The sequence below is a fragment of the Lithobates pipiens genome, unplaced genomic scaffold (assembly GCF_037356315.1).
Source record: "Lithobates pipiens isolate NorthernLeopardFrog02 unplaced genomic scaffold, aLitPip1_a1.2 Scaffold_25, whole genome shotgun sequence".
Classification (NCBI taxonomy): domain Eukaryota; kingdom Metazoa; phylum Chordata; class Amphibia; order Anura; family Ranidae; genus Lithobates; species Lithobates pipiens.
Window position 1 is genome coordinate 101,622,028 of NW_027507787.1, and position 22,969 is coordinate 101,644,996.

Consider the following 22,969-nt stretch of genomic DNA (forward strand, 5'->3'; position numbering starts at 1 on the left):
CATTGAAATCAATGGGGCAGCGTGGCTATACCGCCGGCAAAGCGCTGCTGCAGCAGTGCTTTGTGGGCGGTTTTAACCCTTTTCCGGGCGCTAGCGGGGGTTAAAACCGCCCACTAGCGGGCGCATACAACCGCTAAAACGGCGCTAGTGTGAAAGGGGCCTTTGAGATTTAGACAGTGATTGGACATAGGGCTTAAAGGAGAGTTCAGAGTCCAGGACTACACCTAGAACCTAGGCGTGCTGGGATGGGCTTATAGCTGTGCCATTGACTTTGACAGCGAGATCAGGGGAAGGGGCACGTGGGGGGGAAAAGTTTTATAAGTTTGGTTTTGGATAGATTGAGTTTGAGGAAGTGGTGTGACATCCAGACTGATATCTGTGAGACGGAGGGAGTGAGCTGAGGGGTAGAGAAATAGATTTGGGTGTCGTCAGCATAGAGATGGTATTTGAAGCCATGGGAGGCTATCAGCTGACCCAGGGAGGAGGTGTAGATTGAAAATAGGAGAGGTCCAAGAACAGAACCTTGGGGAACACCAACAGAGAAAGGAAGAGGAGAGTAGGAAGTAGAATTGTAAGTACCGCTAAAGGTGCAGTTGGAAAAGTAGGACGAGAACCAGTGAAGAGTACAGTCATGGAGACCAAAGGCGCCAAGTTTTTTGTGGAGGAGGGGGTGGTCAACAGTATTAAAGGCAGCAAAAAGTGTTGTAGACAGAAGTGGCTAGATCTTTGCAGGACTGGTGAATTTTTGTCATAGAGGTGGTCAGTAGCAGAGTAGAGAAGAGAAAGGTTGACTTGGTGGTTGGAGGGAGAGGAAAAGAGTGGAACTAATAAGGTAGTGATCAGAACGAGGGAATGCATAGGTGGGAGAAAACAAGGTCAAGAGTATTTCCTTCAGAGTGAGCAGAAGCATGTATCGATTGCTTCAGATCAAAGGAGGAGGTTAGACTGAGAAATTTGACAGTAGCAGGTGTGTTGGTATTAATAGGGATGTTGAAGTTCTACAGTGCCTTGCGAAAGTATTCAGCCCCCTTGAACTTTTCAACCTTTTGCCACATTTCAGGCTTCAAACATAAAGATATAACATTTTTTATTTTTTGTGAAGAATCACCAACAAGTGGGGCACAATTGTGAAGTGGAACGAAATCTATTGGATTTTTGAAACTTTTTTAACTAATAAAAAAATGAAAAGTGGGGCGTGCAAAATTATTCGGCCCCCTTGCGTTAATGCTTTGTAGAGCCACCTTTTGCTGCGATTACAGCTGCAAGTCACTTGGGGTATGTCTCTATCAGTTTTGCACATCGAGAGACTGAAATTCTTGCCCATTCTTCCTTGCAAAACAGCTCGAGCTCAGTGAGGTTGGATGGAGAGCGTTTGTGAACAGCAGTTTTCAGCTCTTTCCACAGATTCTCGATTGGATTCAGGTCTGGACTTTGACTTGGTCATTCTAACACCTGGATACGTTTATTTGTGAACCATTCCTTTGTAGATTTTGCTGTATGTGTTTGGATCATTGTCTTGTTGGAAGATAAATCTCCGTCCCAGTTTCAGGTCTTTTGCAGACTCCAACAGGTTTTCATCCAAAATGGTCCTGTATTTGGCTGCATCCATCTTCCCCCCTCAATTTTAACCATCTTCCCTGTCCCTGCTGAAGAAAAGCAGGCCCAAACCATGATGCTGCCACCACCATGTTTGACAGTGGGGATGGTGTGTTGAGGGTGATGAGCTGTGTTGCTTTTACGCCAAACATATCGTTTTGCATTGTGGGCAAAAAGTTCGATTTTGGTTTCATCTGACCAGAGCACCTTCTTCCACATGTTTGGTGTGTCTCCCAGGTGGCTTGTGGCAAACTTTAGAGGAGACTTTTTATGGATATCTTTGAGAAATGGCTTTCTTCTTGCCACTCTTCCATAAAGGCCAGATTTGTGCAGTGTACGACTGATTGTTGTCCTATGGACAGACTCTCCCACCTCAGCTGTAGTTCTCTGCAGTTCATCCAGAGTGATCATGGGCCTCTTGGCTGCATCTCTGATCGGTCTTCTCCTTGTCTGAGCTGAAAGTTTAGAGGGACGGCCAGGTCTTGGTAGATTTGCAGTGGTCTGATACTACTTCCATTTCAAAATGATCGCTTGCACAGTGCTCCTTGGGATGTTTTAAAGCTTGGGAAATCTTTTTGTATCCAAATCCGGATTTAAACTTCTCCACAACAGTATTACGGACCTGCCTGGTGTGTTCCTTGGTCTTCATGATGCTCTCTGCGCTTTCAACAGAACCCTGAGACTATCACAGAGCAGGTGCATTTATACAGAGACTTGATTACACACAGGTGGATTCTATTTATCACCATCTGTCATTTAGGACAACATTGGATCATTCAGAGATCTTCGCTGAACTTCTGGAGTGAGTTTGCTGCACTGAAAGTAAAAGGGCCGAATAATTTTGCACACACCACTTTTCAGTTTTTTATTTGCTAAAAAAGTTTAAAATATCCAATAGATTTCGTTAGAAAAAAGGCTCAAAATAGCGTAATTCCGTTTTCTTATCCTTTTATTGATCTCAAATGACAGGCTCCATAAAATCTGACAGTAAGATGGTTCTTATGTCAACACTTAAAAATGTGTTATTCACAGCACAAGAAAGGAAGACAGCGTCCACCGCTTACTTCCTGCTGTCTCTTCATGACCGTGGAACGCAAACCTCACTTGTGGTCGCTATATGTCATGCCTGATGTGTTTCATCATCACAACTTCTTCTGAGATTATTTAATCCATGCCAGATAAATACTTGCCAGCTGAACGGTTTCAATGTTTCTGTAAGCAAGAAACCACCTGGATTTACACTGTAAATACTTTGATGCCAACAGGCCTTAATGAAGTAATTAAAGATATAATATTATAAAAATTGTCCTTATGTTATAATTTAGTTTCATATTGTTTCCCAATGCATAGCTTTCTCCACTGACATTTTCACATTATTGTCTAGCTGTTTGGGGTAATTTCTCGTTTTTTTTCATCTGTTGTGACTCCACCACCTGTAGATTGTAGGGTGGTAAGTAGACAGCTCAAAATGTTTAACATGGTTATTATTTACAACTGCCATTAGAGAGATATTGCTGATTATTCAGTTTAATAGAGACATGTTTTCTGCTCAGGCCCATATCATTGACCACTGATTAGGTTATATACAATTATCTACCCATAGCTGGATTCTTTTTTTTGTGTGTGTGTAGCGGTACCCTCGTAAGGGCTGCTGATTTGGTTACTTAGCAATCCACCAATCACCCTGCTACCATCCACCCCACGATCAATAAACTCAAAGAACAGTCAATTTCATGGTTCTGTTGCTTTTATTGTGGGATTTTACTCGAACTTGGGGAAAAAGGGTGACATGAGATGTCCATAGTATTTAACACATTTCAAGTTAGATGTAGTTATTCAGTGGCCGTGGCCTTGCAAAGGAAGACTGAATACACTGCTTGCACCTCAATCTCTTCCTTTTGAGCAACTCTTCTGCAGACTATTGCTTCTACTTTCCTTGTGCAAATCCTTACTGCAAAACATTATATTTCTTCCTTCCATTTGAACAAAAAGAATCACTCTGAATAACTCATTCTTGTTGACCATGATGGGATTGCCCATACGAATCAAAGAGCCAAAAGCACACACTGCTTCTCCCCGATGGCCCAGAGAATCAGACAGCCACACAGTCTTTGGAAGGCACTACCATTGTGCTAACCAGGCTGGAGATGACTTGTTATCTTCATACGATGACTTGACACATGGCAGTGAGCGGACCACTGCTTTCAGCCACTCCAGGACTAACGACACTGTGTTCCCCCGGCCACAGCATTCTACACTGACCTTTCTTTAGGAGGATAATCGTTCTTTGTCCCCGGTCACAGAACTCTGCTCTACTCTCCTCCGCTTAACAGCTACCTCTTCCTTCCAAATCTCCTCCAGCATGCAAATCCTGTGTTCCCTGGGCACAGCAGCTTGATACTTTTTCAGAGATGAAGATCTCTATCTAGGGCTCCCTCCTAGCAGTTCCTCAATCCCTCCTCCGCGCTTGGCGTATCTTTGATTGGGGATGCCCGGAACAGCAGCTCAGTACTCCATTGTCTGTTCCTACTTTCCAAAGCCCCCCCTAGAAGAATGTGACCCCAGCTTATATGAGAGGCCTGCCCCCTGCCAATACAGAAAGATAATTGTTCAGGGCTCCTCCCATGAGTTGCCTGCCACTCAGGTCTCAAGTCCAACCTATCTTCCAGAACCATCCATCTGAAAGCACAGGAGGAATCTGAGCCAGAGCACAGGTGGCCACACTCCCCACTACACTGAACACTCCCAGTTTCAAAGCACATCAACCAGGCTCAGCCTAAAGCACAGGCCTGGCTAAATTTACCTTTGAGCCCTGTCCTTAGAAAAATCCTACTCTAGCACCTACCTTTTAGGTAGAGGTTGCTACGTGTTTTTTAATAATTTCCTCCCTTTTCCATGTATGTTTTTAAGCATTTTTGTATTCATTGTGACCCAGAAATATTAATTACAAGAATTACTATACTCATTTTATAATGGGTTGACTATATGTTCAACATGTCTATTCAGTTCGTTTTTCTATACGTGCATGTTTTTTTCCCTATAATAATGTGCTGGTCCCCTTTAAATTGAGCTCCACAGATTTATTTGACACTGCGTCTCCTGCTTGACTTTGAGCAAGCATATATAAGACTGACAATGCTAACAGGCAATCAGATCTGATGAAAAAGCGTAAGCTTTGAAACGTGTCCTGATGTCACTTCCGGAAGGGCTCCACATGCGTTCCATGCTGGGTCTTCGACTGCGAGGCAGGACTCAGGCCAGCGTCTCCATCTACCCTGCCACGAACATTGCTGAACTGCTGTGTTATACCCCTGGACCCCCCCAGAGTGACCACGGACTCCTCTTGGTTTATATGCTCTTTTATATTCTACAGTTTGTGAGTAGCCATTTGGCTGATACTTTTAATAAACCCTTGTTTGATTTTATGCTGCACTTAGTCTGGCGCACCTTGTTCTTCTATCTGTCTTCTGTGGGACTACTTAAGGGAGCTGCCACGAGTGCTGCTACAACGTTCCATTGGACTTTTTTTCTTTCTTGGTTTACCATATCCATTTGATCACCCTGGACCTAGTATCTTTGTTATGCATGTCCTTTGATATTGTCTTATACATTGCCGTAGTCTGCAAGTACCAATCCTTTGTGCCACTCTTTTGTTTTATTTCATTTTCCAGAGACAGCTAACATTATGCTTTGTTTATGTTCCCCAGAGACTCTGTTGGATCTCGATCACCCTTTGAAACTATCAGAGATATTCCTCTGTCTGCCCTTATTCATAAGGTTGCCTTTCTTTTTGCCATCACTTCTGTGAGGCATGCCTCCTTGTTTTGTGCTTTAACACGTAAAGAACCCTTTCTTGTGCTATACAATACAGGGTTGTTTTGCAGCCCAAGGCTTTTTCTTCCCATTGTGGTTTCTTCCATTCACCTTAGAAGATCTCCCTTTATTCTCTGATTTGTGATACCTGCTGTTGAGTCTGCCTCTCAGCCACTGCTCCCTTTCGACAATCTGATGCTTTTCCAATCATGAAGGTCCCAATAGGGAACAAACTGCTTCACGCTCCACTATAGCCAGGGGGATTCAACAACTCCTTATTTAAGCCTAGAAACTCAAGTATAAGGTTTTTGCCTTTTTTTTCCTTTCAAAACACCCTCTACTAAATCAGTTAATGTGTTTGCTTTTCAGCATCATGCATCTGTTTCTCAGATTTGCAAGGCTGCTGCCTGGTATTCTGTTACACATTTGTTAAGTTTTACCAGGTGGATGTTCAGGCTTCAGCTGAAGCTCAGTTTAATCGTAAGGTTCTTTTAGTTAGCTATGTTGTGCACAATGTACCTGAATACTTCATCCTGTGTTCCTTATGTTTTTATTTATAAATTACTGGTTTAATTTCCCTAAGATTATTTTTTTTGGAAGTACATTAAAGTAGTTGTAAACCCAATCGTCATCAATTTTAAAAGACACGCATCTTTTTACACTTTGCTCCATACAAATCCAAATTGCATTATCTGTACCTCCGCTTTTTTTTAATCCTAGTTAGTGCTTGTCACAGCCCTGTGAATGTCTCTGGTCCTTGAGCATGTCCACGAGTCAGGACTGGAGAAGTGGATTTGTGAAATCACTGACTCTCCTCCCTTGTGTATACGCCCCCATAAATCACAGTAGAGTACGCCTCACTCCCAGTGTGCTCGCACGGCCCAGTCAATGTGCACATGTCAAAGCTACCCTGCACCAGGAATTCCAATATATTCGCTTTGGCGAAGAACGGCCAATTATGGGGGGGAGTTGCTGTGCACGGCTGTGGGTACACGCTCACTGCTCATACATAACCCAACAGCATAACCCAATGTACTTGAAGTTCAACCAAGATATATGTGTGAGCTGCTCAGGCTGTATGGGAATGAAGTCCTGTGCCCACCACTGTAAGTGCTGGCTGGGAATATAGCTTGTTTATGCTCCAGGCAATGGTAGAGAGCGATGCCATTCACCATCATACAGCAGGCTTTGACTTAATGGGTGGCTCCCGAGACACCTACTCACTCTCTACCAGTGTGCTTGAATACTTTGTTCTGTGTTCCTCAATGTACTCCAAGAAAAGATTAATCGGTAAATAAAGTTTTTTTGTTTTTTAATCTTCTGTTAAACTGAAATCAAATATATGACAATTTAAAAAATTACTGGGAGATTTTTCATTGCCATGCGAAGACTGACTGTATCGTATCCAGGCATATCTCCATTATGGGCTACAGAGGTATCTACACTTTCAAAACTGATATTTCACATGCAGAAGAATTAAACCGCCAAGTTTATACTGTCTCTGGGCTTCATCTCCCAGGTCTGCTCACCTGCCATGGCAGTTATAGTATAGTATAGGACAAAGGCAAGTTTCCTGGGGAAGGAGCTGCTTGTTTTCATTGGTAGTGTTCAGTTTCCTGTCAGGCACCCATAGAATAATCCTTGCTTTCTAGTTGCAGGTCAAAAACATAATTCTTATTAGACACATTTAAATAGATGCTAATATTACATATTTGTTTCTGAATGGTATGTTTTCTGTAAGTCCTTTAGCAACAGTTTTTTTTTTTTTTTTTTTTACATTATGACCCTCTTTTTAATAAGGAAATTGCATTACATTACATCGGGCATTTATAAAACACATTCTCTTTCATTAAATCTACACACACCAAGTAGGTTTGTAAATGTAACCTTTTTTCTCAGGTGGTCCTTTTAGAGCAATCACAAAGGGTTAAACCAGGTAACTTTTTTTTCTTTATTCATTAGCCCAGATTTATACAATGTATTGGCAAAATTGTTGGCTGTGTTTCAAAATATAAACAGTGCAGTGTAAAAAATGGGGTCCGTTTAACACACTTGTAAAGAAATATGAGAGATGACAATGCTGGCTTGTTTTAGAAGTTGCAGACTTTAAGGCAGTCATCTTTATCATACTTAACCACTTATTCCTAAATATGGAGCAATTATGTAGCTGATCAAACCCCTGACATTTTGTTTTTTTTTCCATTTTAATGGCTCACAAAGTAGTGTAGCAAGTATTGGGATGATAGCCCCCTAGTCTGCAAATTTACAAGCAAGTGACAGTGGCATATTTTAATTATGATCAGTACTTTTTAAATAAGAACAGTCCGTGTTGCACACCCCACCAAATTAAAACCTACAGATACCAACTCTCAAGCCATATTTCCTGTAAGGCCCTGCCAAGCAAGAAGCACAGTATGGATACAGTTGTGCTCAAAAGTCTGCATACCCTAGCAGAAATTGTGAAATTTGGGTATTAATATTGAAAATATGACTGATCATGCCAAAAAAACTGTCTTTTTGTTTAAAGGGTAAATTCACCTACACAGAAAACTCTCTAAAGCCGCGTACACAGGGGCGGACTGTCTGGCCAACTTAGTCCGTCGAAACACATTTCAGCGGACAGTCCGCTCGTGTGTGGGCTTCAGCTGACTTTTTCAGCGTGCAGTCTGGCGGACTAAGTATTTCGGAATTTCCGTAATATTGTCCGTCAGACTTTGGTTTCAGCGGACAATCCGCTCGTGAGTAGGCTAGTTGGACGGACTAAGTATGGCGCATGCTCAGAAAGGATTTACACGGCCGAAGGTTGCATTGCTGTGTATTGGACGTCCTATTTCTAGTCCCGTCGTACGTGCTGTACACGTCATTGCGCAAGCTTTCAACGGACTGTTTGTGCATCGTGTGTGGTCAAGTCCGTTCATTCGAAAGTAGGACGGACTGTCCGTCGGATTGTCTGACGGACTAAGTTGGCCATACAGTCCGCCCGTGTGTACGCGGCTTTAGGTTACCTTACACAGGACCTGTTTAAGTTCACCTTACAGACTTTTCTGTAAAGGTGAACTTACACTTTAAGGATAGCAAACACATGAAGCCATTTATTATCAAATAGGTTTTTATTGATGCCAATCCAAAAAAACTGTGATAATAAACGGCTTCATGTGATTGCTATCCTTAAATAAAAGACAGGTTTTTTTTTGGCATGATCAGTCATATTTTCAATATTAATGCCAAAATTTCTGCCAGGGTATGCAAACTTTTGAGCACGACTGTACATGAGACACAAATGTAACCAGGGCTCAAGTCCTGCGGGAACGCATGGGAACCGAGTTCCTGTACTTTTCCCACAACAGGAACTCAGTTCCCGTTAGCAGCCGTGTCCTGCAAGACTATGAAGTATGCGAGCTGTGTGGCAGGTGCTACACCAGCAGCTGCCGACACAGCTCTCAATAATAAGTGCCACACAACTGACCATTCAGGCATTGCCACTAGGGGGCCCCATGACAGCTTCCGCTTCGATCTACCTGTCAATCACAGCTAGCTGACGGGTAGATCAGCTATTCTGCTCACAGGACATACAGGGAGAGAGGTGAGCTGAGGAACATCAGTTTGGGGTGGTAAGCTGAGCACAATACCTGGCAAAGTTTAATGCCAGGAGGGAAGTTTATGTGGAAATATGTGAAGGGTTGCAATAGCAGCGAGTGTGTGTTGGAGCCCTGCAGAGTTTGCAGCCCCCCAAGCTAACATACATCTCCTAAGCAGGAACACATCACTATCTCCCCAAGCATTCTGTCCAGATAATGAGCAGTTAATTTATGACCTTTCGGTTTATCCCTGTGTTATCCAAACTCTGTTCAATGAAAAGTGTAAACTCACCACATAAACACTCTATATACAAAATAGCATTACCCAATAAAAAACAGAACATGATGTTCACATTTGCCTGGAAGCACAATTGAATGAATGCTGATTATTCAGAGAATTACCATATTTAGGTTTATTAAGGATTGTTTTTTTATGTACTTACAGTTAAGCTTCATACACACAATACAAAAATTGGATAAAAAATACCACTTTTGAAGCATTCGTGCATATGAGCGTATCATTTTTTTATTTTTGGTGGGGGAGTGGATCTTGGGTGGGAGTTCCCACACTTTTTTCCCCAGGATTTGACCCCTGAATGTAACTAATGTCCAAATACAATTATACATTCTACACTGTATATAGAAACAAGTTTTAAGAATTATAACATGCTTATAAAATTATTTACATTGGATTCATAACCCTGCCCTTATCTTTTTTTATATACAACCCTCCCAATTGCTATTAAAAGAAAAGTGAGCTTAGAAAAAGTCTGCTTTTGGAATCCTTGCAATACCGCTCTTCTCCAAAAGAGGCAATGTGCTGTCTGGTTAAAGGCAATGTGTGGGCCTGAACATCACTTCCCCAAGCCCCTCAGCAGAGGCCTCATAACCAGTGGTGATGCAAGAATTTCAGTAGAAAGGCAAGAAAGACAATATAATATATTCTTTAAAAAAAAAAAGACTTTAGATTCTTATTAAAACTGTTATAAACAATGTCATGTTTTTCTGCATCTTATTCAGGTAAAAGTCCCATCACAAAGCTGTGATGTCTGGTTCCTCCCCCTGTAGATCAGCCTCCTTCTCTTCATCATCTTGATCTTCTCCAATACTCCCCTCCTCATCTTCATGAGTCCATCTGTTCTTCACACTCTGTACCTTTTCCTGTGCTCTCTGCCACAGCTCCCATGGATGGTAAGCCTGCCCACCTTCAGTATGGACAAGTTTTTTCCAGGCAAGGACAAGGGCAATGCAGATCACAATTAAAAGCAGAAAAAGTAACACAACTGTGGTTGTGCTGCCCTGTCCTGTGGATGCAGCTAGTGCAACTGGTAGCATCAGGAGCAAACTGGTCCATGATCTCAAAACTGAAGTCATCTGAGGGAACAGGAAACATAGTTGAGAAGAAGAGATTAAGGGAGGATATGATCAATATGTATAAATGCATAATGGTCCATATAGTGAACTTGGTGTTGAGTTATTCACTTTAAGGTCATAACAGAGGACAAGGGGGCACACTTTACGTCTGGAGAAAAAGAGATTTATTCTCCAAATACAAATAGACTCCGTCCAGAGCTGGTTCTGGCCATTCAGTAAATTGTTTTTAGAAAGGCCTGGAATATTTCCTAGAAGCACATATTATAACTGGATACTAATATTTATAGGTAAAGTTAATCCAGGGAATATTCGATTGCCCTTTGGGGGGAATCGGGAAGAAATTTCCCCTGCTGGAGAAAAATGAATCCTTCTTTGTTGGGATGTTTTGCCTTCCTCTGGGTCAACTGTGGGTATATGATTGCATATATTTTTTATTTCCCTTCTATTGGTTGAACTGGATGGACTTGTGCCTTTTTTCAGCCAGACTAACTACGTATTATGTAGACAATAGTAAATGTACTAAATACATTTTCAGCCACTAAAAATTTAAATTATTTTATTTAATCCCTTTCCTCACATACCAGCATACAATGTCCCTGACTTGCCAATAAAAAATGCACAGTGGTTTCTTAAAGTTGTTGCTGAGTTTTGTCAGCAAGTTCAACATTTTGAGTAAAGTGGAATTTTAAAACACACATGTAGTGTCTTTTACAGGCCAAAAAGATGGGACCACCACAGTCGTTTTTACAGACCATAAAAAGATTTTATTCTGCTACAAAAACCAACATGTTTCAGGGGCTCAACACTCTTCCTTCGTCAGGGCTTGTAAAGTCATAGTTAGGATGAGGCATACTACCCTGGACTGTTATTTGGAAAACCCAAGTAGGCCTGTTTAGATCATGCAGGCACTTGGACAAAGATTTACATGCCAAAGAATTTCTAATTTTGTTCAGTCACTCTTGATTTAGACACCTATTCTACAATGTTCAGTCCCTGTACTGCTTCTTGGATAACATTTCTGTTAATTTAAATAGAGGTGATGCTAATGATTTTTTTATGAGTGAGTAGGTGGGAGGTGAGGCAGAGAAGTGGCCTATGCTGCACTATACAAACAAACATGGCTTTGAGAACCCTAAAGTAGAACTATGGCCTCCCATTATAAAATTGTGTTGCAGCACTTAATTAGTGTGTCTGCACTTAGTTTTGTCCTAGTACGACTGAGAAATCCCACAAATGCCTATTAAAAAAAGTATGGGCAATAAAAATTCCCCTTAATCAAACTTACCTAGGTCCAATGCTGCTTCTGTCCCCCGAGGCCTCTGCACTGAGAACCGAGCCATCGAACATTGCCGATGGCTCGGTTCTCTCAGCTCCCCGAGTGGAGAGCTGCTGCCTGTCAATCAGCAGCTCTCCTGCTCTGCTCCTCCATACTCAGAGCGGCTGAGACATCTATCAGTCCAGGCACCTGGGGGATTCCGACTTCCATTATCGTGTTATGACCTGGACTGATCTGTGTGACGTCAGCACAGGGCCGTCTTTAATATTGATTGGGCCCTGGGCAAAAAAATTCTTGGGCCCCCCCCCCATTGCAATTTCACTCTCCACCTGCTCTGAGACATACAATAAATAGCAGCTAGACTTAAGATCTGTTTACTGTATCAGATCAGGCAGCTTTAATTGTGATTGGTTACTAGCGGTTACAGCATATCATTACTGCTTAATGACTGATTGCTAGAGGTTACAGCACACGTTACGGCTAACTGATTAGTTGCTAGAGGTTACAGCAAATGATTTCTGCTTGTTAGAGATTACTGTACAATAATACTGCTCACTGATTGGTTGCTAGAGGTTACAGGACATCATCTCCTCACTGCAGGGGCGCATGATATACATATGAATGCCACCTTTATTTACATATCAATGCTGCCAGCCGCAGCTACCGTATATACTCGAGTATAAGCCGAGATTTTCAGCCTCTTTTTTGAGGCTGAAAGTGCCCCCCTCGGCTTATACTCGAGTCATCGCTGTCTGCCCGCTCGATCAGCGTGTCGAGCAGACAGACAGCGGCCATTCTATGATTCAAAAGCCGCGCCTCCGGCTCCGCCTTCGCCTGTGATAGGCGGAACACTGAATTTCCCAGCAGCCTGTGTTCCGCCTATCACGGGCATCGTCTCATCCTCGTACTACGGACGAGGATGATACGACGTCCGTGATAGGCGGAACACAGGCTGCTGGGAAATTCAGTGTTACGCCTATCACAGGCGAAGGAGGAGGCGCGGCTTTTGAATTTTACAATGGCCGCCGACGAAGAGGGCACGGGACGGAGGCAAGGCAAGGCACGGCACGGGACAGGACGGGACGGGACGGGACGGGACGAAGGCAAGGCACGACACGGGACGGAGGCTCGGGACAAAGGCTCGGGACACAGGTAGGCTGGACACACACACACACACACACACACACACACACACACACACACACACACGGATGGAGACACACACACACGGATGGATGGATGGATGGAGACACACACACACACAGGGATGGATGGATACACACACACACAGGGATGGATGGATGGATGGAGACACACACACACAGGGATGGATGGATGGAGACACACACACACAGGGATGGATGGATGGATGGATGGAGACACACACACACAGGGATGGATGGATGGACACACACACACACAGGGATGGATGGACGGACACACAGGGATGGACGGACACACAGGGATGGACGGACACACAGGGATGGACGGACACACACACAGGGATGGACAGGCATGTCTCACCCTCGGCTTATACACGAGTCAATAAGTTTGCCAGTTTTTTTGGGGGTAAATTGGGGGCCTCGGCTTATATTCGGGTCGGCCTATACTCGAGTATATACGGTATTTACTTAGTAATGCTGCCGCTATTTACGTTTGAATGCCAGTTATTTACATGTAAACACATGGTCTGCGGGTGAGTCATCTGTACACAACAATAGGGCAGGGCTGGGCAGCATTAGTACCAGCACTTCACACTAAGATATCAGGACACAGCACAGGGCTAAAACTTCAAGGGATAAGGGAATTTAAACTGGGATAGTTGGCAAGTATGAGGCAGCTGCTTTGGGCCCCACAACAATGAAAGGGCCCAGGGCAGTTGCCCTTTTTGCCCTGCCTTAAAGACGGCCCTGCGTCAGCAGAGAGCGGACTTCAGACGGCTCTCTGCTGAAAATGGGTCATAGGAGTGCAAAACGAATTGCACTCCTGTGACCCTTCGGAGAAGCCCAGCCAAACAAGCTCAGGCTGGACTTCTCCTTTTAAGCCTGCAAGAAAAGACCACCTAATGCAAATTTTATGTGATGGTTTCTGATATGATGATGATACTGAATGGCTCTTCATGTCACAGCAGAGTTGCCACTTTCATGTAAGCTGTGCCTGAAAGCACTATTCAGTGGGATGAAAAATTGTTGACAGGGGCATGGCTACCAGCATTGTTGTTGCTGATTCAGAACCTGTAGCTTGTCAATCAGCACCTGCCCACACCTAGTCCTGCTCACTGCCTTCTGGATTGACTGCACTGCCTCTATAGTAGACATGTGCATGACTAAAAAATGTGTTTTTGTTTCGATTCATTAATCTAGTTAGTTCTGATAAATTCGGTTGATTCATTCATATTCGGAAATTCGTTCTATGTCTTTTCAAATTTTCTTTGAATTTACAAAATTTTTTTTCTAAATGTTCAAATCTATACATTTTGAATCAGTCAAATCGAAAACTAGATTTTTATTTATTTTTTTCGATTCAAATGTGGCAAGTGAACAAAAAAAAGAAAAATCTTCATCAAATGAATACAATGACTCTTGATGAATCACCTTTTGGCTTAACAAAAACAGCATTATTTTGAAATGGTACTGCAATAACACACACAGGGGGTTATTTACGAAAGGCAAATCCACTGTACACTTGGAAGTGCAGTCGCTTTGAATCTAAGGGGTAGATATGAAATGATTGGAAACTCAGATGATTTTATCATCCAATCATGTGCAAGCTAAAATGCTGTTTTTTATTTTCCTTGCATGTCTCCCTCGGATCTACAGCAACTTTACTTCCAAGTGCACTTGCAGTGCAAAGTGAATTTTTCTTTATAGTAAATAACCCCCACAGTCTTTGATTTCAGCACTATGTGTACAGTTAGAATTCGACTGGAGTTTAATGTAAAATGCTACTTGAATTTCAGACCAAATTTTCGAAATTTGGACAAATTTAGTTTCATTATTCAGAGCATTTGGTAAAATTTGTTTATATTGTAATTCTGGTATCTCAGAATAAACCGCACATGTCTACTCTGTTGCTTAAACCCTCAAATTTGAAAAATGTATATAAACTAAATATAAACTCTCGCTGATGATATAAAAACAAAATCAATGATGTGAAAACAATTGCATCTGCTATACACAAAGTGCTAATCGCTTGAAAACCATAAAATATATAAATACAGCGCTCGCAAACATATGTGGGACAATATGTTTGCGAGCGCTGTATTTATATATTTTATGATTTTAAACCCTCAAATTGTAAACTGCAGTGTTTGGGAGGTACAAATATAGGAGAGTTTGGTCAGTTAGGGAAAGTAAATGAAGTTTTTCGTCTATTTTATGAAGCTTGTGGATCACTTAGTAACTTGATTTGGTACAGGTTTAAACTGGCATATGTGACCTGTTGTACTTTAGCCACTTGCCAACCAACCGCCCCAGTTCTACTGCAGCAGAATGGCATGGCTGGGCAAAACAACGTTATGTTACGTTGCTTCACCCTGTGGCCACTAGGGGCGCGTGCTGCTCGCCCCCAGAGCCCAGCAGTCGAGCTCACCGCCAGGCTCCCGTGATTGCTGCTGACACACGGAGAACCGGGATCTGTTTCCGGTTCTCTAATGGGGAGAAGAGACAGATCGTTTGTTCATACAGAGTATGAACAGCGATTTGTCATCTCCCCTACACAGTCCCCTTCCCCTTCAGTTAGAACACACACTAGGGAATTAACCCCTTGATCATCCCCTAGTGTTAACCCCTTCCCTGCCAGTGACACTTTTACAGTAATCGATGCTTTTTATAGCACTGATCGCTGTATAAATGCCAATGGTCCCAAAAATGTGTCAAAATTGTCCGATGTGTCCGCCATAATGTTGCAGTGTGTATATATGTGTGTGTGTGTTTGTGTGTGTGTGTGTATATATATGTGTGTGTGTGTATATATATATATATATATATATATATATATATATATATATATATATATATATATATATATAATTTATTTATTTTTCTTGGGGGGGGGGGGGGGGTGGATATTTATTATAGCAAAAAGTAAAAAAATATTGCATTTTTTCTTCCAAAATTGTCGGTCTTTTTGTTTAAAGTGCAAAAAATAAAAACCACAGAGGTGATCGAATACCGCCAAAAGAAAGCTCTATTTGTAGGGGGAAAAAAATGTGCTCTGATCAGGAAGGGGGTAAAATCTTCTAGGGCTGAAGCAGTTAAAGCTGGCCTCAAAGCAGACATTAAAACATAATATTAAACACAGTTATTTATCCTTTATAAATATATTTTTTAATTAACCACTTAACAACCGGCCCACAGCCGAATGACGGCTACAGGGTGGTTGTTTAACTCTGGGAGGCCGTCATATGACGTCCTCCCAGAATTCCGCTCTCGTGCGCCCCCTGGGGCGCACACTCGAGAGGATCACGGTAAACGGCCGCTCATTGCGGCCGTTTACCACGTGATCGCTCTGTCAAATGACAGAGTGATCATTTGTAAACAAACAGGCGTCATACCCGCTAATACTCTGCAATACCAGCCAATACTCTGCAATACCAGCCAATACTCTGCAGTACCCGCCAATACTCTGCAGTACAATTCCAGCCAATACTCTGCAATACCCTGCCAATACTCTGCAATACCCTGCCATTAATTGCCATACCCGGAGATACCCAGCCATACTCGGTGATACCCTGCAATACCCAACCATAGACATCCCCCCCCCCTCCCGCCGCCCTCCGGTGCTTCTACCGACTCGCCAATACGATCAAAGCCAGAATCTTTTATTTATTTTATTTTTTTTATTATTTCAGGCTTCCCAGCCTAGAGGTGAGATGTGGGGTCTTATTGACCGCATATCTCATTGTAAAGAGGACCTGTCATGCCATATTCCTATTACAAGGGATGTTTACATTCCTTGTAATAGGCATAAAAGTGATCAAAAAATGTATTTTTGGGGAAAAAAAATGTCAAACTAAAATAAAGTAAAATGAACAATAAAAAATGTTTTTTTTTTTAAAGCGACCCTGTCCCCATGTGCTCACATGCAGAAGCGAATGCATACGTAAGTCCCGCCCAAATATGAAAACGGTGTTCAGACCACACGTGAGGTATCGCTGCGAACATTGGAGCGAGAGTAATAATTCTAGCCCTAGACCTCCTTTGTAACTCAAAACATGTAACCAGTAAAAAAAAATGTAAAGCGTCACCTATGGGGATTTTTAAGTAGCGACGTTTGGCGCCATTCCACGAGCGTGTGCAATTTTGAAGAGTGACATGTTAGGTATCTATTTACTTGGCGTAACTTCATCTTTCACATTATGCAAAAATTGGGCTAACTTTACTGTGTTTTTTTTTTTTTTTTTTTTTTTTTAAGCAAAAATATATAAAAAAAAAAAAGCATTCGAAAAATTGCTGCGCAAATACCGTGCAAGATAAAAAGTTGCAACGACCACCATTGTATTCTACAGGGTGTTTTCTAAAAAAACATATATAATGTTTTGGGGTTCTATGTAATTTTCTAGCAAATAAATTATGATTTTTACATGTAGGAGAGAAATGTCAGAATTGGGTGCTCCAGAACGCCTGATGGTGCTCCCTGCATGTTGGGCCTCTGTATGTGGCCACACTGTGTAAAAGTCTCACACATGTGGTATCACCGTACTTGAGAGTAATAGCAGAATGTGTTTTGGGGTGTAATTTGTGGTATGCATATGCTGTGTGTGAGAAATAAACTGATAATATGACAATTTTGTGAAAAAAAAAAAAAGTAAAAAAAATCTTGATTTTGCAAAGAATTCTGGGAAAAAATGACAACTTCAAAAAACTCATCATGCCACTTACTAAATACCTTGGAATGTCTTCTTTCCAAAAAGGGGTCATTTGGGGGGTATTTGTACTTTTCTGGCATGTTAGGGTCTCAAGAATTGAAATAGGCCGTCAGTACTTCAGGTGTGATCAATTTTCAGATATTGGCACCATAGCTTGTGGACTCTATAACTTTCACAAAGACCAAATAATATCCACTAATTTGTATTTATTTTTACCAAAGATATGTAGTAGTATAAATTTTGGCCAAAATTTATGAAGAAAAATAACTAATCTGCTAAATTTTATAACAGAAACGAAGAAAAATTCATTTTTTTTACAGAATTTTCGGTCTTTTTTCTTTTATAGCACAAAAAATAAAAAGCAGAGCGGTGATTAAATACCACCGAAAGAAAGCTCTATTTGTGTGAAAAAAAGGACAAAAATTTCATATAGGTCCAGTTTTGCATGACTGAGTAATTGTCATTCAAAATGTGAGAGCACCGAAAGCTGAAAATTGGTCTGGTTATTAAGGGTGTTTAAGTGCCCAGTGGTCAAGTGGTTAAACTTGTGTAAGTACTGGGGTCAGACTTGGCATTGGCCTCTTGCAATCCTCTGTATAGCCTTTAGGCTGGGTTCACACTAGTGTGAATTGGATGAGGATTTCTCTGCATCCAATTCGCATGACAGGAGAGTGTGCCCGGCTCTCAACGGAGCCGGTTCACACATCTCCGTGGTGGCCGTGGAGTGGATTGCACAAGGGTCTTGTGTAACTTTGGCTCAGTTTTAGGTCCAAAATCAGGCAAAGATTTGTGCCAGTAAACCCTTGTACACACGATCGGAGATTCCGACGGAATGTGTCCGATCGGAGCGTTTTGTCGGATATTCCGACTGTGTGTGGTCTGCATCGTACTGTTTCCGTCGGAATATCCGTCGGACCAAATTTTCCAACTTGCCGGAAATATTTTCCGACAAAATGCTCCAATCGGACAGACTCCGATCATGTGTAGAGAATTCCGATTGGACAAAGTGCCACGCATGCTCAGATCAAATTCCTACATCAAAGCTATTGGCTACTAGCCTGAACGTAGTCCCATTGTAATGAAATTACGTCATCACGTTCTGAAAGATCGGATTTTCCGACAACTTTGTCCGACCGTGTGTATGCTATGCAACAGTTTCGGACACGATCCGTAGGACAAAATCCGACGGATTTGGTTGTCGGAATCTCCGACCGTGTGTACAAGACCTTAGTCTGACCCAGCCTTAAGAGTAGGAGAGGAAGGCACAGGTGCTGACAGTAGGGAAACAAGGGGATGTGCTCCTCAGCCTACTGCTTTTCCTACACTGTCAAGTCAGTCTGGAGGCAGGGAGGTAACCCAACTGTAGTTCTTCACTGCAACCCAGAAAGGTCAGGTCACAAATCTTAATCTTTTCCATAGAAGTATGGAGAAATATAAATCCTTTTAGCAGGTAAAATGGCTATGTACTTCAACTACATATTTAACCGTTTGCCTGGAAATTTTTATTTGTGTTGATCGAATTATGTATGTAAAGTTAATTTAGTTAAGATATGTGTACAAAACATGTTGCAAATATATGTATAAAGCTCCAAATAAGCTGGCCTTACACCCTTGCATTGCAGTAACATACAGTGCCACATCATGTACTATTAGTGTAATGGCATTCATTTCAAGACACCCCGAATTATTATGTAATAAACTTGTGGTATGCTGGGCTGCCAAAGAGGGTTAGGTCCAGGTTGAGACATGCTGAGATGCATTGGTAGACCATTTAAAATAACCACAACCATGTTATGAACTTACTGTCCAAACGGGACCATAAGGTGTCTAGACACAATCAAATCCAATTGTTAAGTTAGGATCCAAGAAAGAATAAACTATGTGCAGCTTTTCATACATTTTAATTTTTTTGAATAAATCAAATAAAAAGCAGTTGGATAAGTTAACCAATTTTGTTTTCAATACAGTTGTACCATGTGGGACATAATTAAATGTATTTGTTTTTTATTTGATCTCTTAGAATCAGGGCCGGTGCTACCACTAGGCAAACTAGGCAGCCACCTAGGGCACCCGGCCACTGGTGTTATTACTCCCTTCTCTCTGCAGCAAGCAACTAAATCTCAGCATCAGCAGGCAGCCGCTGCTCTGTTCCCGCATAGTGTCTGAGGCGCGGCGGCGGAGGGCTGTGCCCGTGTCCAGACTCCTGAATGAATGGAAGCAAGCAAACATTCATTGATGGGCACTGGTAGGCTGCATTTGATGGGCGCTGGTGAGACTGCCTTTGATGGGCACTTCCTTAAAAAGGCAGGGTATACATGGGCAGGGCAAAGGGGGTGGAGCCGGGGGGGGGGGGGGCAGAAAAATTAGGTTTCGCCTAGGGTGTCAAAAATCCTTGCACCAGCCCTGCTTAGAATGTGAAAACTGTTTGGAGATAAATGTAAATGCAATTTATTAGGAATTATTTTCCTCTAGTTTTTAAATTTAGAGCAACTTGAAAAAAAGCAGATGTGTGGTACCTTTGAAAGAAAATGGCCCTAAATATGATAAAATATCTCCATGAAATATTAAAATCAAACGATGCATGTATTCTGCTCAAGACTGAAGCTGTGACATCACACTTTTAAGCCATTGGGGAAGTGCTTAGACAGCATACCTATAGTTAAGATATGGGTTACAGGAAACCTGAACAATAAATGTGGTTTTAATGTCATCTCACTCATGACAGTACTTTAACTAGCTCTAGTTTTTGTAATAATGGAAATATTTTGTTTGCATAAGGAAACTTGTATTGCCCATGTATTTTGTATTTCAATTTCTCATTTAAAGTGGGTGTCCATCCCAATAGTGCATCTGAACAAAATAAAATACAATCTATGCACATTTTTCTATATTTTCTCTCTTTAAATTGATGCAAGTACAGAAAAATGACTGTTGACCCTCCAAAAATCCAGAAAGCTCATAACTCTATGTAGTGATCTGACATCACTGCCTCTGCAGCACTGATAAGTCAGCCCTGTCAAGTTTTCTTCTGCTGGACTACAGAATGCGCTCTTTATGTTACACGATGAAGAGAGGGGTTGGTCTGTAGCCCATCAGGGGAGAACTGGGAAGTGCTGACAACACTGCTTGGGATTTTAGTGCAGCAGAGGCAGCATTGCTTAGTTAGCAGCATAAACAGATTTTTGACAGATCAGCAGGTATTTTTCTGTACTTGCAGGATTAATAAAGAGACAATACATGGGGAAACATGCATGTATTGTAGTGATGTACTGTATTACTTTTTTTTTGCCCAGACATTAACTGGTATTTTAGTTTTAGTGGATGCTGGTATGCTGAAAGGACAGGTTCATAGAAATCCGATCTCTCCATAGGAATTAGCGGCGCTCTGACAGACCCCTCCCCGCTCAGTGAGCAGAGACAGACCTGTCATTCGCCGGCTCAGCGGAGATTAATGGCGCAATCTCCTGCTGAGCTAGCGGACTCCGCCTTGTGTGGAAGAGGCCTTAATGTAATTTAAACCACCAAGAAGACTCGCCTAATATGAATGACTGGTGAATGTCACATTCACTGCTTTACAAATATGCATTATAAATATGATAAATTTGGCCTAGGTATCTACAGATCGATATTCTATGGTCATAGAATGAATACAGTTACACCATAAACATCTTACCATATTACTGATTTGACAGTACATAATAGAAGGTCTGGGATTTCAGATTAAACCTGGAGAGGAGAACTGAAATAAGTAAAATAATAAAACAATTATACAGAACAGATTAATACAGTTAACAATGTGGCTAATTAATTGTAATTGATGAGAAAACATGGGTCTGACTAAAGGGCAAAAAAGAAAATGTGTAAAGATTTGTAAATGGGATAGCTTATTAAAATGGTTCTAAAGCCTTAAGGCTTTTCACTTTAATGCATTCTGTGCATTAAGGTAAAAAACCTACTGTGCTGCAGCTGCCCCCCAGACCCTCTCCCTTTTTTCCTTACCTGAGCCCATCCGATCCAGCGATGTGCATGAGCGCAGCTGTCTCTCTCACTGGACAGATTGATAGCAGGTGAAACAATTGGCACCCACTGCTGTCAATCAAATCTGGTGACACGGGAGCAGGGGGTGTGGCCGAGTCCCACTGTCTGTGTCAATGGACGCAGCAGCAGAACTTGGGAGTGAGCCCGCACTTGTGCACCCGATGAAGAGGGGCCTGGAGTGCCATGGGGTACCACAGAAGAAGAGGGTCAGGGCTGCTCTGTGCAAAACCATTGCACAGAGCAGGTAAGTATAGGCATGTTTGTTATTTTTATATAAACAAAAAAACTCAAAGCGTTACAACCACTTTAATACTTACTGCACTTCAATAGTTTATGCCTGAATATTGATCTTCAGTTATTAAACAGCTGCATTTACCTACAGTAATGTTCTAGAAACATTTAGTGTGATTCTTTTATCTGACTGTTCAGAAAGCAATGTTATTAGGTTTTAAAATAGAAAAAGAGGTTAATGTACGTGGCAGTGAGGGATGAAGGGTGAAGCATGGTCAGGATTATCCCCAAGTACACCAGATCACCCACATTAGACTAGGCCTTAATCTCCTCTAGATCTTTCAAAGTCTTAAATGGTTATACTAAAATCACAAACTGTGCTAGCTGATGCCTGCAGACCTCGGGCTTCCTGAAAACTGAGATTCCAGTGGTATCACAATCTTCACTTCCAGGTAAGGACAGCATGGTAAGGTTTCTTTTGCATAACTTTGCACTTGCCATTACCTCTCTACATTTTTATTCTCTTAATCCAGCAGCCAACACCTTCAGGGGTTCCTCCCAACCCTTGCAGGAGCATGCTCAAATAGCACGTGGCAGAGGAAATACACTCTGATTGGAGAAACACTGTAAAAAAGTACTGTTGCAGTGGAGCCCCAGGCTATTGCCATCAGAGCGCACCCGGGCATCCGCGGCCTCCGCATGGGGCAGATCACAGAGGTTATCAGCCTTTATGCGGATGACATGCTGCTGTACTTAGAAGACGCAGGCCCCTCTCTGACGGCGGTGCTGGATGTGATTCGTCGCTTCGGTTTTTACTCGGGCCTTCGCATCAATTGGTCTAAGTCCCAAATTCTCCCCATTGACGTTTCCGTTCCCACGAGAGAACAGTCCCTGCTACCCCTCGAGTGTACGGCTCAGATTAAGTACCTTGGCGTTCACTGCTCCCGCTCCCCCGCGGACTATGCTAGCCTTAATGTGGAACCCATGTTCTCATTTCTGAAGCGCAGGACCCAGGTCTGGTCCAGACTCCCTATCGGGGTCATGGGCCGACTGGGTCTTGTAAAAATGATCCTCCTGCCCAAGTTGCTCTATTTATTCTGGCACGCCCCACTTTATCTACCACGTCACTTATTCCGTGACATGGAGTCCATTCTCAACTCCTTCATTTGGGGCTCCTCCAGGCACAAGTTGGCC

The 22,969-nt window shown here is 42.3% G+C and overlaps 1 long non-coding RNA gene across 1 annotated transcript in view; it reads right to left on the reverse strand.

Annotated features, from left to right (window-relative positions):
• Positions 1-9,385: 9,385 nt before the first annotated feature.
• LOC143930462 (uncharacterized) overlaps positions 9,386-22,969 on the reverse strand; it is a 33,017-nt gene continuing 19,433 nt past the window's right edge. The window contains exons 2-3 of the long non-coding RNA XR_013262774.1: positions 21,180-21,232; positions 9,386-10,361 (exon numbers count right to left, since the gene is read on the reverse strand). This is a non-coding gene — a long non-coding RNA (uncharacterized LOC143930462). The remainder of the gene's footprint in view (positions 10,362-21,179; positions 21,233-22,969) is intronic.